At 50.6% G+C, this 16,202-nt stretch overlaps 1 protein-coding gene across 3 annotated transcripts in view; it reads left to right on the top strand.

The window, feature by feature from the left end:
- Window positions 1–16,202, top strand: part of LOC146798086 (cytochrome P450 2G1-like) — a 370,121-nt gene that overhangs the window by 252,935 nt on the left and 100,984 nt on the right. The window lies entirely within an intron of this gene.

The raw sequence follows: 16,202 nt of genomic DNA, 5'->3' as shown, positions 1-16,202 counted from the left end.
AGTGAACTCTGCTCGATTCGCGAAGTTTGCAGCGTTTTTTGTACTCTGCCGAGTTTTTTTCCTTGCTTGTGCTCACCAACTGTAAGTTGGCAAGCACAAGCGAGGTAAATCAATTGCTAGACTACTTCCCAGCGAGATTTCTCAATGTGGGTGGTCGCTGATGATCGCTACTGCTAGCGTTGATAAACCTTACTTTTGGGTTGAGGAAGTTGCCAGTCGAGTAGAACTTTTACTCAAGCCCCAGAGAGAAGCAGTACCCTCTTGCACTGTGCGGGATGTTGTTCGTGCTGATTTTACAGTGAGGAACAAACACCCGACTCTGAAAATCAGTGCAAACGGCTCAAGGTAATCCACTCCGCCACTCGCAGAACTGTGCATAACTTGTCAGAGTTTATTTTGTTACTTTGCGGAGTCCTACGTAGCAGAACTCTGCCCAGGCCTAAACTACCCACCCTATTTAGGTATGACAATGTGAGGGCTTTATTTTCTGTCTGTCACTGCCAGGAAACGCTTCCGGTCATGACACAGAATGCAAATAATGACTCCTTAGAACCATTGACAAAACTGATTGGATGTGGGGATCATCATTTATTTGCTCTATGGAAAACTCCCACATTGGGAGGCTGTTTTTGAAAAACAAAAAGCTTGGTGGACAACCATCAGTACAAACAGTGTCCCCTGCTACCATGCTGGACTGACTACCACTAACCAAACTCTAAATCAGGACCTTGATTTTAAATAAGTTCAGTAGATATTGCTTTTTATAATTGAAAGTGTTTTTTTATTGATTGAAGAGAATGCATGAGAAGTAGTGTGAATGGGTGAGTGGATGAATGTAAGAATGAGAGAATTGCTGGCAGGTAAGTGAATAAGTAGGAAAGATAGATCAATAAATGGGTGCGTACATGGCTCAATTAATGAGTTAGATAAATATGTAAATTCGAGCATGAATGAATGCACAAATGAAACTGGTTACAAATATTGACATAATTTAAGGGCATGGTTCGCCACCAACACAATAAAATACAAGAGTCCCTTGTTTCTCAACTCATTAACAGAAGTTTCATACCACCATCTACAGCTTTACTTACATGTAACGGATGGTGTGTATAAATAGATACCTATAATATGCAAATAATTGCCATCATGATGCTAGGGCCAACAGTATGCCAAAAGCAGTACCATCAATCCTTCAGCCAGTGGTGGACAGCATCATTCTAAAGATTGTCGCAGTAAGTTAGAAATTACCACCATTGTACCTAGGCCAGCATCAGCCAGAAGTGGGTATCATCATCATGTTATGGATACCTACATCATGATAATAATTATCTCATAAAGCCAGGTCCAGCAAAATGCTAGAAATGCATAACTTCATTACATAGTCACAGTGTTCAAAAAATGTACACCAATATTTTGAGATCCAACATTAGAGAAGAGAAGGGTAATATGATGCCAAGAACACCCAAATTATACCAAACTATCTACCATGCTCCCAGGAACATCCAATCATTATATTGCCAGTATTATCACACCGGTGAGTTCCATCATACCATGGCTGTTTATAGTATACAAAGAGGGAATTAGAATTAATTAATTAGAATTAGAATATGCTAGGAAAAGTGCCATTGCGCTGCAGATACCAACGTTATTCTAGCAATTACCATCTTCTTGACACTTTTCCTCAACGGTATGCCAGAGGTGGTCCCATCGCTTCATAGATGATTTTTGTACTCATCACTTTTATTTGCAGGGAATTGTAGAACTCAATGTTAGCTAAGGAGAATTCCGACTGAAGAGTGGCAAATGTAGAGGTTCTGAGCCATAGCAGGGATCTTTAATGAGCGATATTCCATTGTTGCCCAAAGGGGGCTACCGGTGGAAGAGTTAGTTGTCTTTGTTAGTTTCTTGTTCCATAATAACAAGAACGTGGCCTTATTGATGAGTGGAGACGTGTTTGTCTACTAATTTTAAGGCTTTAGCAGTGGCTAGAAGTGTTTGTTGAGTGGCTAAACTTGTGACTTGACATTGTCAAGAGTGATACTATCGGACAGGGAGAGCATAGATGTCGCTCGATAACTGGGCACGGAGGATGAGGTGAAGGATTGTCAATTAGTCATTGAGCACCCTGAGTACCAAGGTATGCTGTCTAGTAATTTAACCAGCTTGGTAGATTTCAGCCAACTTCAGTATGTTTGAGTTTTTTTTATGTGATTCTAGATTTTTTTTTAATAGAAACTATGCAGTCATTTAGTCAACTGCAGAGAAAAAAGAGTTGGAGAGGTATACTGGCAACATGACATATATAAAGTTTATTAACTGAGTGTGTATCATCTTCAATGTTTCCAATCTACCCCACCATGAAATGTGTTTCGGGGACAATGGATCTCTGATTGGCTCAATATTTTTTGTTCATTTAATTTTACAGATTCTGTCAGTCCCTGCTGAACCAGATACCTATGTATTGAATATATTTTGATTACCAATATAGTCCCAGTGCCAGATTAAACCCCATGGAGGCCCCTAGGCAGTACAAATTCGGGGGGGGGGGTCTCACAAATAATCTCCTACTACCCAATGCACTGGATTTGTTTTGCAAACTGACAGCTGCCATAACATGAGCTTTTAAGATTCGAACTGTTACGTGAATCCGATGTCTCTGGTTTATGTACCATTTATACAGTATTTTCTCTAGATAGTCTTTAATGTAAAGTTTTCGTTTCTTTGAGTTGATTCATTTTTTTCTATGTTTTGGTAACAATAATCAAGAAAGTTTCATTGTAAGTTTCTTTCAAGATCAAATCAATATTCTGTTGATCCGTTGTCTTGGTGCCCCTGAAAGGAGTAGGGCCTGTAGGCCGGTGCATACTTTGCCTATTTGATATTCGGGCACTGTGTAGTCCAGTGCTGCTAATACAGATTGTGACACAAAGGGAGTTGAGAGGTAGAAGCTCAGTCTTATCTATATTTAAGGAGTATTCTGAACATTTAGGGGTCCATTAGGATGTAGGGTGGTGGACCAACCGCCGCGCTCGCGTGCGGAAAAATGCCTTTTTCCGCCCGCTAGCAGCGGACATCACGCCCGCCATATTAGTATGGTCAAACATAGGCCAATTTCCGACCGCCGCGGTGCGACGTGCACCGCCATCAAAGTGCGCCCGCCACCGCGGCGGTGGGAGCCAATGGAGACTCACCGCCATGCGGAATGACGTCCGCCCCGGACCACAAATTAGGATGACTCAAGCCCAACCAGAGATGACAGAAACTCAACAGCGGAGCGCGAAACCAGAGTCCCAGTCCACACCACCCGGACACCACCGCAATGGACCCAGCTCTACATGTCTTTCCGGTGCTGTACATGCTACATCACCAGGAACTCATGGACCACCGCGGACACTGCTGCAGGTACGCAATAACACAACACACAACCCACGTCCTGACACTGGGTCCAAATCCACATCAGACACCCTAGGGGGGATAGGGACACATCCACAAGGTCACCCACACATCACCCACCTGCCACAAATGCACCCCGCTGCATCCTGGACACACAGCTACCGCCACCATGCAGCAATGTCCCGGTCACTTCACCGCAGCGGCGAACACAAGCAAATACATGCGCATTGCAGAAGACTGGGCCAGTGCCAGGCATGGGCAGGCCACAAAGACCACAGGGACACACCCACACACTAGCACACCCCATGAAGGCACATGCCATGTGCCCCGCCTGTGCACCCCATGCACAACAACAAGCCAGGGCAACAGATACCCTGCACCACACAACAAACAATCATGGAGACACACAATGCAGGAGTGGCTGCACAGGAACACACAACACACAGCACAGTAGCACAGGGCCAGGGAAACACACACAACACCACACTCAGGGAAAAAGCAATGAGGACAAGCAACAAATGAACACACACAAGGAATCAACATCCAAATAGACACACCACCTGCAAAGTCACACATACATATCACAGACTGACACACACACAAACATACACACCCCACATGCCAACAGCAATGAAGCACAACAAATAGGGAAACCAAAGTGGGCTGCACACAAATGGAAGGCCATGGAGACACACAACAAGCATGTGTACATCACATCACCACAAGGAACATAGCATAACACCCTCACACCATCAAAGCACACATGGCTGTCACAGTCAGTGAAATCAAACCACGGACAGCTCAGTGCAACCACACAGGGAGACAGCAAGGCAAACCATGTATAGGCACAAGGATGAAAGGATGAAATGAAGACCCTGAAGTCAAACTGGGAACAGCCACACATATACACAACTACTTCACAGGAGTACACAAGCAGCACTACACGCAGGGAGCATCTACACACCTCAGGACTGACAAACACCAGTAAGAATCTACACACATACCCCCCTCACACCAGCAGCACACAACACCAGTGCCAAACACACTGAAGGCTGGCAATACTTGACAGGCAGTACACACACAAACAACCTCACACCCTGGGCTCAGCCACAAACATCACACATCCACACAGGGATGCAACCAACAATGTGGAAACAAATACAACAGACAAACACATAACCCAACTGAAACACACACAGAGCCACAACAACACCAACAGACATGCCCTGTGCAGCTAAACTGGGAGCACAGACACAACAGGAGTGCACAACCTCATCACTCAGGAACAATGCACAGACAACATTCCACAACACACACACGAAGTGCACCATCACAGAACAACACAACCACAGCAAACAAACAACAGATGCACAGGCAGAACAATCACATAGCAAACATAGAACAACATCAGGGGATGCACAACAGCCAATCACAAGGCAACATACACACACCACAGCAAGCACAACAAGCTGTGTGTGCACACCAAGCATACCAGACACACACAGACATCAGTGACAGAACAGCAACCCACACAACACCATACAGCATAGCATAAAGACAACAGCACACCCAGGAAGTGATGCAATAACACAAACAACACACATACATCCAACACATCCAAAACAACACCCAATAGATGCACAAGTCTGGGACACATAGGTGGAAACAACTTGACCACAGGACTGGGCAGCACACACAGTTGAACTGCATAGCAGCAACCATGACTGACAAACAGCACCAGAACATCACACATGACCCATTGGGGAAATGCACTGAGTGACACATTGACCCTGGACAAAGAACTGCACCACAAAGCACAGTGGCACAAATGAAGTCATGGGGAGGCATACAAACCAAGGGGACAGTTCACACCAAAGTGAAGTGCACAGCATGTCAGTAGGGGAAATGGCAGGAGTGTACCATACACAAAGAGAGGGAGTGCAGACCCACAATGGGAAGGCAGCTGAAGCACAGATAGGGGATGGCATGACAACACACACAACATGCCACACTGGAGGCAAGAACGCACCATGGAACAGCAAGGCATGAGAAAACACAACCACAATGGCAGTGTGAAGCAGCAGGTCTGCACAGACCCCACACACAGCCACCAGACACAGGGATGTGCAACAGAACACAACACTGAATTGCCAGTAACAAAAACAACAAGTAGGAGTCAGACAGAACTGCAAGGACACACCAACACACTGCACAGTGCACAACATACAACTCACACATGGGCATACAACCACATCCACAGGGATGAACAATCAACACAACAGGCACACAACTCCTGGGTGACACATGTGTGTAGTTGACATTGCAGAGGCATGCACACATCAACACTCCCCACAAACTCACCCCCTTCACACTGCACAATACCTGGCCATCCAAGAACACACATGGAAAGTAAGCCATGGGACTAGGATGACTGGCCATCACAAGATGACCACACACATATACCACTGGGCACACATATAGGAAGAACACACACATGATGACCCTGAACAGCCTGCCTGCAATACTGTGTGCAGAAACCCACCCTGTGCTGTACAATAGAGCCAACATGAACAAATCAAGTAAATGACTACTGCTAACCATTCAAAATTGACACCATTGCCACCACAAGTATCTGGGCCAAGAAGAACTGAAGTCCCTGTCACCCCTGAAAAAAGAGAGCAAGTGAGCCCAAACATTGAACATGTTGAAGTGCCACACAGACCATGTGGCACAGTAAACCATTTACACACAGGAAAAGAACTTTATTCAGTAAGGGCACTGACAAAATAGACAACTGGAGCAACTGTCTTTATTCACAAATTGCACAGATAGGCACCATGAGAAGAGAAGTGTAAGGCACAAAATGCAGAGTATGTCCATGAGAAGCTGCACAGGCCAGGGCAAAACAGCAAGGCCAGTGGCCAGGGCAGAGTGCAGAGTATGTCCATGAGAAGCTGCACAGGCAAGGGCAAAACAGCAGTGAAAAACAAGGCCAGTGGCCAGGGCAGAGTGCAGAGTATGTCAATGAGAAGCTGCACAGGCAAGGGCAAAACAGCAGTGAACAACAAGGCCAGTGGGCAGGGCAGAGTGCAGAGCATGTCCACGAGAAGCTGCACAGGCAAGGGCAAAACAGCAGTGAACAACAAGGCCAGTGGCCAGGGCAGAGTGCAGAGTATGTCCATGAGAAGCTGCACAGGCAAGGGCAAAACAGCAAGGCCAGTGGCCAGGGCAGAGTGCAGAGTATGTCCATGAGAAGCTGCACAGGCAAGGGTCCAACACAGCAGTGAACAACAAGGCCAGTGGCCAGGGCAGAGTGCAGAGTATGTCCATGTGAAGCTGCACAGGCAAGGGCAAAACAGCAGTGAACAACAAGGCCAGTGGCCAGGGCAGACTGCAGAGTATGTCCATGAGAAGCTGCACAGGCAAGGGCAAAACAGCTAGGCCAGTGGCCAGGGCAGAGTGCAGAGTATTTCCATGTGATGCTGCACAGGCAAGGGTCCAACACAGCAGTGAACAATAAGGCCAGTGGCCAGGGCAGAGTGCAGAGTATGTCCATGAGAAGCTGCACAGGCAAGGGCAAAACAGCAGTGAACAACAAGGCCAGTGGGCAGGGTAGAGTGCAGAGCATGTCCATGAGAAGCTGCACAGGCAAGAGGAAAACAGCAGTGAACAACAAGGCCAGTGCCAGGGCAGAGTATGTCCATGAGAAGCTGCACAGGCAAGGGTCCAACACAGCAGTGAACAACAAGGCCAGTGGCCAGGGCAGAGTGCAGAGTATGTCCATGAGAAGCTGCACAGGCAAAGGCAAAACAGCAAGGCCAGTGGCCAGGGCAGAGTGCAGAGTATGTCCATGAGAAGCTGCACAGGCAAGGGTCCAACACAGCAGTGAACAACAAGGCCAGTGGCCAGGGCAGAGTGCAGAGTATGTCCACAAGAAGCTGCACAGGGAATGTGTGCAACTGTACCTTTCCATGGCCAGCAACACAGTCAGAGGGCAACAATGTGCAGTACAGGCCCTCCTGTGTGAGACACAGGTGTGTGAGGGTGACTACCACTCAGACTTGGCTGTCAGGTGGACTGGGAGCTGGCTGTGCCTCAGGGACTGTCGGGGCACTTAAAGGGGGAGAGAGCGGAACAGCTGAGGTAGAGCGATCAGTGTCTTGGCAGGCTGGAGGGCTGCTTGGACCAGGTGGTGTAGTGGCACGTGGAGGTGGAGTCATGCAGATGGGAGTCATGGTGTGGCTAGGAGGTTGTGGAGGGATGCCTTCCACTTCTTGGGGTTCCTAAATGGCTTGACTGACTGTGGAACAAAGGGAAGTGGTATGGGCACAACAGGCACACTCACCACCACTGCTGCAGCAGGTGCAGGTGCTGGCAGCCCCTCTGGTGATATGCTGGACCCAGCTGAACGCTTTGCCTTGCTTCGCCTCTGCCCCCCCTTCCCCTGTTTGCTAGGTGTCACCCCTACAGTCCCCTCCGGCCCCTGCTTCACTGGGCTTGGAATGTTAGTCAAGGTGGTTGGTGATACTGCCTTTGAGCCCTTCCCAGGTGTACCCTTGGCATGTACCACCTCCTTGGTAGGCACAGACACTGTACGATGCCTTAGGGGCAGAGAGTCCTTGGATGGGGATGCCACTGAGGCATGTGTGCCTGAGGTCTGCTGCTTTGCTAATTGCCCCCTGGTGTCGCGTGACAGGCTTTTCTCCCTGCGCTCTGGGTGCCTTTGGTCTTCTGTGTGGATGGTGTCTGCACACGGGACCGCTTGGGTTGCTTCTGCTGTGTGCTCCATGTGCTGTATCGTGACTTTGATGTATGTGGACCGTGGTCACTATCGTCAGACGTGGCCACTACCTGGGTGGTGGACAAAGGGACTGGAGGTGGACTGTGAGAATGTGCCTGTTGCAGGGCAGGCATCACAGTTGATGACAAAGCCTGGACTGTCCGGTGCAGCCCACCCACGTCGGAATGTATGCCCTCCATGAAAGCAACTACCTGGGCCAATTTCTTGTCGTGGTCGATGAAGGCATTTAGGAGAGCTGTCTGGCCTACACACAGCTGGTGCAAAAGGTCCACAGACTTAGCACTGATGGCAGCAGGGGGGACAGGGGCAGGGGCAGCGGTGCCAGGGGTGAAGGACACTCTTCCCCTCTTAGGTGGACACGGGCAGCACCAGAGGAAGTGGCTGGGAGGGTGGGCAATGGCCGATGTGTGGTGGTAGTCGATGCAGAGTTCCCGTTCCCTGTGCCCTCCAACATGGATGCATCCCCGCTGGCATCGGATGATGTGGTGCTTTGCGTCTCAGTCTGGAACTCCTCCAGTAGACTCCTGTCCCCCTCTGATGCGCTAGTGACATCTGTGTCACTGGGATCCTGGGCAGCTGTGGTGCTAGTTACACCCCCACTGGTGTCCGTCTCCTGTCCCTCCGTAACCACAGGTGATGCTGCATGGGAGAGAGAGATGTAGGGTCAGGTCAGTGGCAAAAACAGAACAAACATATACAAGCAATGCATGACAAAAGTTGAGCAAATCGACATGTTGCACACCACCCTGTGCAATCACATCGTGCCAACTCACTACATAGACTCAAGCAGTGCATGGAAACTGGAAACTCAGGCATGAGTGAGCCATGTGATGACCACACAGCACAACACCCTGCTTGTGGCTCTGTTCAAAGAGACACACAACTAGTTCTGAGCACACCTAGAGACATGATGGGGCACACAACTTGTTGCCAATGACCGAACTGGATGTAACAGGAGGGGACAACACAGACCCAGACTACAACATGACAGTCCACAATGGACATTAGCTCATGCCACCCACCATGTCGTACCTTGGGGACAATAGAGTGCTGCACATTGCTGTAAGATATCTAGCCCTCCCCAATATGTGTGCATGCAATGGACGCATTGATGTACGCACAGTCAGATTGGGCACACTGCCGTTCCCTCCCATGGGATTCCCAAGACTACATCAATGCAGAAGAAACCTGAAGAGCACAATTCAGAATGTAATGTGAGGGCACAGCTTCCAAATCAACTTTGTAAGTACAGGTAGGGCAAATGCATGCCACAGGCACCCAGGCCAGCAGCCACTTACATGCCACAGCATCACACTACCAACATCACAGAGGCCAGCGCTGGCACAGGCTCTGTACACATGCAGCCACTCCCATCCAAAGTCAGACTCCCAAAATGCTCACCCCTGGCTTGCTGATGATGCTCCTTCAAGCGTGCATCCAGCTCAGGCTGTGTCACCGCCAAGATGCGCCCCATTAGTGGTGTCATGCTGCGCCGTGCCAGACGCCCAGTGCGAGGAAGCAGCCCCAGGGTCATCTCTGCCACATTCTTTGCCAGACGGCTGATGTCATCCCATCTCTTGTGGCAGTGGGTGCGCCGTCGGTTTGAGACCCCCAGGGCTCGCACCTTCGCTGCAATGGCCCTCCACACGGCCTTACGCTGGTGTACCTTGAGCTGCAGGCATGGGTGACAAGGAGAAATGATCAGTTACACAGTGCCATGTACCGACATCTATCAGTATAGCAGCAAGATACAACCAAATCACATATCCAATGATAGATTAACCAGAGACTATATTACAGCCCACATGTGACCCCTGCATGGGAAAAGCCGATGTTAAAGCATGTAGGTGTGAGGGAGAACACAGTCCCTGCAGATCTCACACACATGCAGGATGCCAGCACTGAAACCTGTCTGCCCACATCTCCAGTCAATTGTTGGGTTGAGCAACACATACATCACATATCAACCTGTGTTTGAGGGGTGACCCACTGTGTCCAAGACTGCGCAGCCCTCAATGTCACTGACCTGTGAATAGATAACTGTGTTACGGATGTCACATTGAGGAACATGATCTCACAAATACAAAATGCCCTTCACAAGGGCGGTTGTGTGCAAACTACAGTGCTGAGATGGGCCACAGCTGGAGTGCAATGTGAAAAGACTGATGTCATACTCTGTAAGGGAAGTGATGTATCCTTGTCTTTGTAGATGGGGACTGTGCTGTTCAGCTGGGCTCACACTGAGATGGACTACAGGGGCACACACAGCCATCCAGCCAAGCAATCATTGGCCTGACTGCAGCATGAACAACCTTCTGTGTCACTGTGTGGCTGACAACACAACACAGGTCACTTATACTTACATGTGCAGGAAGGGAAAGCTGTGGCATTGGAGACAACATGTCAGGCAGTGCATTACACTACCCCACACTCCCAGGCATATACTGCATCAGTCCACTACATGTGTGGCCCCCTGCCCTACCACAACACTGTTTAAGACTCACCACGGCATTTGGGGCACCATATAGCCTTGGGTACTGTGTGAGCACCTCGTCCACCAGGACCTCCAGCTCCTCGCTCGTGAAGGGACTGGCACGGATCTTCTCTGTATATCGGGGTGTGCTACCGCGATGGTGTATCTTTCAAATGCAGCCAATGACCGCCTCCGCGGTGGTGGAGCCCGCCTACCGTGACCGTCAAAATTGCATCATGCCACCGCTATCGAGCTTCTCATTGGTTCTAGGGCAAGCTCCACGGCAGTGTAACACCGCTGGGGCCCGGGGTGCGCTACCGCGATTTTAGTGGCGGAGTATGCCAACCGCCATTTCCACATGTCTCCATGCCTAATACTACTGCACTGGTGTGAATGGGGGTGCTGGTGACACACCACCGGTGCCAGGCGGTAGCTACCGCAATATGGGTGCCATGCATTGACAGGAGGCACCACCATTCTGGCGGCAGAGCATGCCAACTGCCATTTCCACATGTCTCCATGCCTATGACTACTGCACTGGTGTGAATGGGGGTGCTGGTGACACACCGCTGGTGCCAGGCGGTAGCTACCGCGATATGGGTGCCATACATTGACACGGGGCACCACCATTCTGGCGGCGGAGCATGCCAACCGCCAACCTATGACTACTGCACTGGTGTGAATGGGGGTGCTGGTGACACACCGCCGTTGCCAGGCAGTAGCTACCGCGATATGGGTGCCATGCATTGACACGGGGCACCACCATTCTGGCGGTGGAGCATACCAACCGCCATTTCCACATGTCTCCATGCCTATGACTACTGCACTGGTGTGAATGGGGGTGCTGGTGACACACCGCCGGTGCCAGGCGGTAGCTACCGCAATGTGGGTGCCATGCATTGACACAGGGCACCACCATTCTGGCAGCAGGGCATGCCAACCGCCATTTCCACATGTCTCCATGCCTATGACTACTGCACTGGTGTGAATGGGGGTGATGGTAACACACCGCCGGTGCCAGGCGGTAGCTACCGCGATATGGGTGCCATGCAATGGCGATGGCCATCTGTCACACATCAACAGTGCATAGTGCCAACATGTTCAATGACACATCATTGTGCACACGATGCCAATGTTCAATTTACTCCACTGATGTGTGTATAACGTACATTTGTCTGTACCCACTCACATGTCACTTGAGGATTTGATGTTGGTGAAAGGAAGTACAGTGTAGTCCTGGACTGTACAATGTGTACACATGTCAATGTGTTGAGGCCCAGTGACAATCACAGCAATGCTCATTTCGATGAATGTTGATCTAATTAGCATTGCCTCTCATGTCTACTTATAAACACATTCATCATTCCAGCGCCGACCGTGGTCATTGTGTGGTGGATGTGTGCCAGATTGTAATGATGCATCAAGGTGTGACCGGTACAGCAGCTAGGTAGGAGACAGTGGGTTTGATTAGTTACACATATGCTGGATGCTAGACTCTCAGGCGTGCACATGTGTACTGTGGCCATATCCCCATGTGCATTCACATAGCCCAAGGTGGTGTTTGAGGTACTTGTCCTGTGTAAGTTGACACGTGTCCCCTTTGTGTAGCTGAAGGTGTTCCTCCATGTGAGCTGGTCTGTTAGTCACTCTAGATGTCAGTCATTGTTGTCGTTGTGTCATCCAGAACGTGATCTGCTGTGCACATCTCTTGGTGTATTGTATTGACATGTGTCCACTATCAACTCCAATAGGAGGAGGCCAAATCTGATTCGTCACTTGACGGTGCTGGAGGACATTGAGGATGTTGCGATCATACGCAAATGCCGCCTGGACAGAGCCACCCTGAAGACCCTTTGTGATCTGTTGGAGCCCCACCTGCAGCCACGCAGGAGATATCCAACAGTTTTCTCCCCTACTTATAAGGTGACGGCAGCCCTGCATTGTTTTGCAACAGGATCGTTCCAGGAGACTGTGGCCAGCGCTGGTGGGATGTCACAACCAATGTTCAGCATGGTGCTGCGTGATGTACTGTCCGCCATGATGCTATACAAGGATAGATACATCCATTTCCCCAGGGGTGCTGAATTGCCAGCTGTGAAGGGAGACTTCTATCCCCTTGAACACATCCCCAATGTTGTTGGGGCAATTGATTGCACTCATGTCACTCTTGTGCCACCACAGGCAAGTGAGCACATTTACCGCAATCGCAAGCATTACCACTCCATCAATGTGCAGTTGGTGTGCCTTGCAGATATGACCATCTCGCAGGTGTGTGCCAAATTCACAGGCTCAGCCCACGACTCCTACATCCTGAGGAACAGCATAGTGCCCCAGCTGATGGCTAATCTTCTTCCAGAGCGTGCATGGATTGTGGGTGAGTATGCCTAGTCGTGTGGCGTGCTGTGTGTGTGACCTGCTCCCCTGAGACTCTGAGACATTGCAATGTCTATTTGTGTTTGTCATATCTAGGTGACTCTGCATATCCCAACCATCCCTCGTTGCTGAGCCCACTGCGGAATCCCAGGTCCCCGGCTGAAGTCCGCTACAATGAGGCCCATGGGAGGAACGTCGTGTGGTGGAGCGCACTTTTGGCCTGCTCAAGTCACGTTTCCGGTGCCTGGACAAGACCGGAAGTGCACTGGCATACTCGCCCGGGAAGGTGTGTCAGATTGTTGTTGCATGCTGCATGCTCCACAACCTAGCCACTCCCAGGGAGATTCCCCCGCTCCTGGATGATGGTGAGGAGCCAAGGCCCCAGCCTGCACACCAAGCCGTGTCCTGTGATGAGGACAGTGGAGAGGAGGAAGGTGTTGACCTGCATGAACAGCTCATCACCCGCTACTTCACTTGAAGGTGGGTGGCAATATGCAACATACACATTGTCTGATGAGATTGCTGTTGTCGTGAAGGGGCATGTGAGAATTGTAGCATCAGCCAGTTGTAGACTCAGTGGTGATTGAAAATGTTTCTAGGACATGTCACTTGGGAACATCAACGGGATGTGTATGTTGACACGGGGGGCCGTTGTGACATGTGCATTTTGGGTTATCATGGTATTAGGGCTTGTGTGATGTTTGTGGTGCCATACCCAGACCAGTGACAGTTGTTCTGTTGTGTTTCCCTAGGTGCCTTTGACTTCTCCATGCCTACTTACAGCCCATGGTCCTGTACATTGTGATCATGTTGAAGACTGTACACCCTGCAATAAAGACGGAGCAGACACAACATGTGTGTGAGGATATTACATTTACTATGGTGAGATGCAAGGGGGGTGTACATTTCCATTGGGGGGAGTGAGTTGACAGTCGTGGTAGATGAGATGGTCAAGTAGTCACCACATTGCTGTGGTGACCCAGTCCAACAGGCAGATTCTATTCACAAGGCAGTGTGGGATAGGACAGTCCAAAGACTCAATGTAGTGGTGGAGAGGGTTGCCATCATGGCAGGCTCCGTGACTTGCGTCTGGCAGGTGCTTTGCCTCCAGACCCTCCCAGGGTCTTCTTGGGATAGCCCCTTTGTCGTTTGGCTGGGGGGGCCCTGCTGCAGGGCCAGTGGGGTCTGAGGACTTGCCCCTCTCTGTGGGGGCAAGGGAGGATGGTGAATTGTCATTGTGCAGCCCACCAGAGGGAGGCGGAGGTGTTTTCTGGGGAGCATGCCTGTCCCTCAGTACCACCACTTGCTGGCCCAAGAGGTCCACGATTTGTCCCATGTGTCTGTCGATGGACCTCATCAGCAGGATGAGCTCGTGCAACAGATCGTCCAACCAGCCCATTCGTCCCTGGGCCTGTTCGTATGCACCCAGGACTCTGGTGATGTGTTCCAGGGAGTGGGTCCCAGCCTCCTGGTGTTCCTGGGTGACCCTACCCCTCCCACCTGCCAAGCTGCCACAGACCTGTTGTCCCAACACCGTGGGCACCCGCATCCTCTCCCTGCCCTCCTCCATGGGTGGTGTGTGCGGGGCATCCTCTGGGACAGGGAGGGTGTTGCCGGCAGCACTGGTGGTGGTGGTGTTGGTGGCGGTGGCCGCACAGGCCATTACAGCAGGGGTCTGCTGTGGAGTTGTTGTTGCCACAGATGTGGGGGGATGTTGAGGTCCTGGGACCTGTTGCTCCCTGGCACACCAGATGGGCCGGCCTTGAGATCATCGTCCATGGAATCCTGGGAGTCAACATCCGAGAGTCCTTGTACCGGGGGTGGAGACTGGCTCTGCAGGTTGCTGGTGTTGTCCTCAGCAGTGAGTTCTTGGTCACCTGTGGGTCAGATGGGAAATGGTCATTGCAGTGCACCCGGCAAGCTTTGGGTTAGCTGTGTGTCATTCACATTTTGTACACATCACATTGTTGACTGCATTGTTGACTGTGTGCAGTACTGTGCTCCCTGACATGATACAGTGGTACAAGCATTACCTGTCCATGGTGCGAGGTGTCAGGGCATACTATGCGAACCGTGTCCAATTGAGGTTTACTGGGACTTGTTGCCATCTAGGGCCTGGCACAACATGTGTTTAATTGTGGACTCATGGTTTATTTGTCTGACCTAGCAGATGTCACATCTGACCATGGACTGGCCATTGTCATCTCCTGCATCCCTTTGTCCTGCCATGTGCATATCTTGATATGTGCCACCGCACATGCATTCATATTTTGAGAATGGTCCTTGTTGCACTTGCCCCATGGTGATGCACATGTAACTAGTTGCTGTGCATGAATGTGCCCAGACTTTCTTCTACTTGTGCATTGGTGTGTCACACTTTGGTGGTTGTGACAGTTTCCTTGGCTTACCTGTGTGCACACTGTGCTTGGCAATGGGGTAGGTATGGCTCTTTGTGCACTGTGAGGGCTGGTGTTGACATATGGCACCATTTAATTTGGGGCAAATGGGTGGGTGCACGTACTGGCTACCTACCTGTAAGTTTGATGAGGGTTGTGTAATTACTGACATGCTTCTGGGTGGGGTGGTGGGAGGGATCCATCTTGCTAGGCTGTGGGACAGGGGGCATGGTGGGAGTAGTGGTGCAGGCCCCCACCCCCAGACACCCTCATTGTGAAGATGGCTACCTACCTGTAAGTTTAATGAGGGTTGGGTATTGGCTGACACATGCTTCTGGGTGGGGTGGTGGGAGGGATCCATCTTGTTAGGCTGTGGGACAGGGGGCGTGGTGGGAGTAGTGGTACAGGCTCCCCACCCCAAGACACCCTCATTGTGAAGATGGCTACCTACCTGTAAGTTTGTTTGTTGTACTGCAATGGCTTCCAACTGCTCCTGGGAGGGGTGGAGGAGGGATCCATCCTGCTGAGGTGTGGGACACAGGGAATGTTGGGAGTAGTAGTGCAGCACTCCCAGCCACAAACACCCTCCCAGGGAAGATGGCTACCTACCTGTAAGTTTGATGAGGGTTGTGTATTGGCTGACACATGCTTCTGGGTGGGGTGGTGGGAGGGATCCATCTTGCTAGGCTGTGGGACAGGGGGCATGGTGGGAGTAGTGGTGCAGGCCCCCACCCCCAGACACCCTCATTGTGAAGATGGCTACCTA

Source organism: Triturus cristatus, chromosome 9, assembly GCF_964204655.1.
Source record: "Triturus cristatus chromosome 9, aTriCri1.1, whole genome shotgun sequence".
Taxonomy (NCBI): Eukaryota; Metazoa; Chordata; class Amphibia; order Caudata; family Salamandridae; genus Triturus; species Triturus cristatus.
Note: the sequence above shows the minus strand (reverse complement) of the source record. Positions and strands in the feature narration are given on the sequence as shown.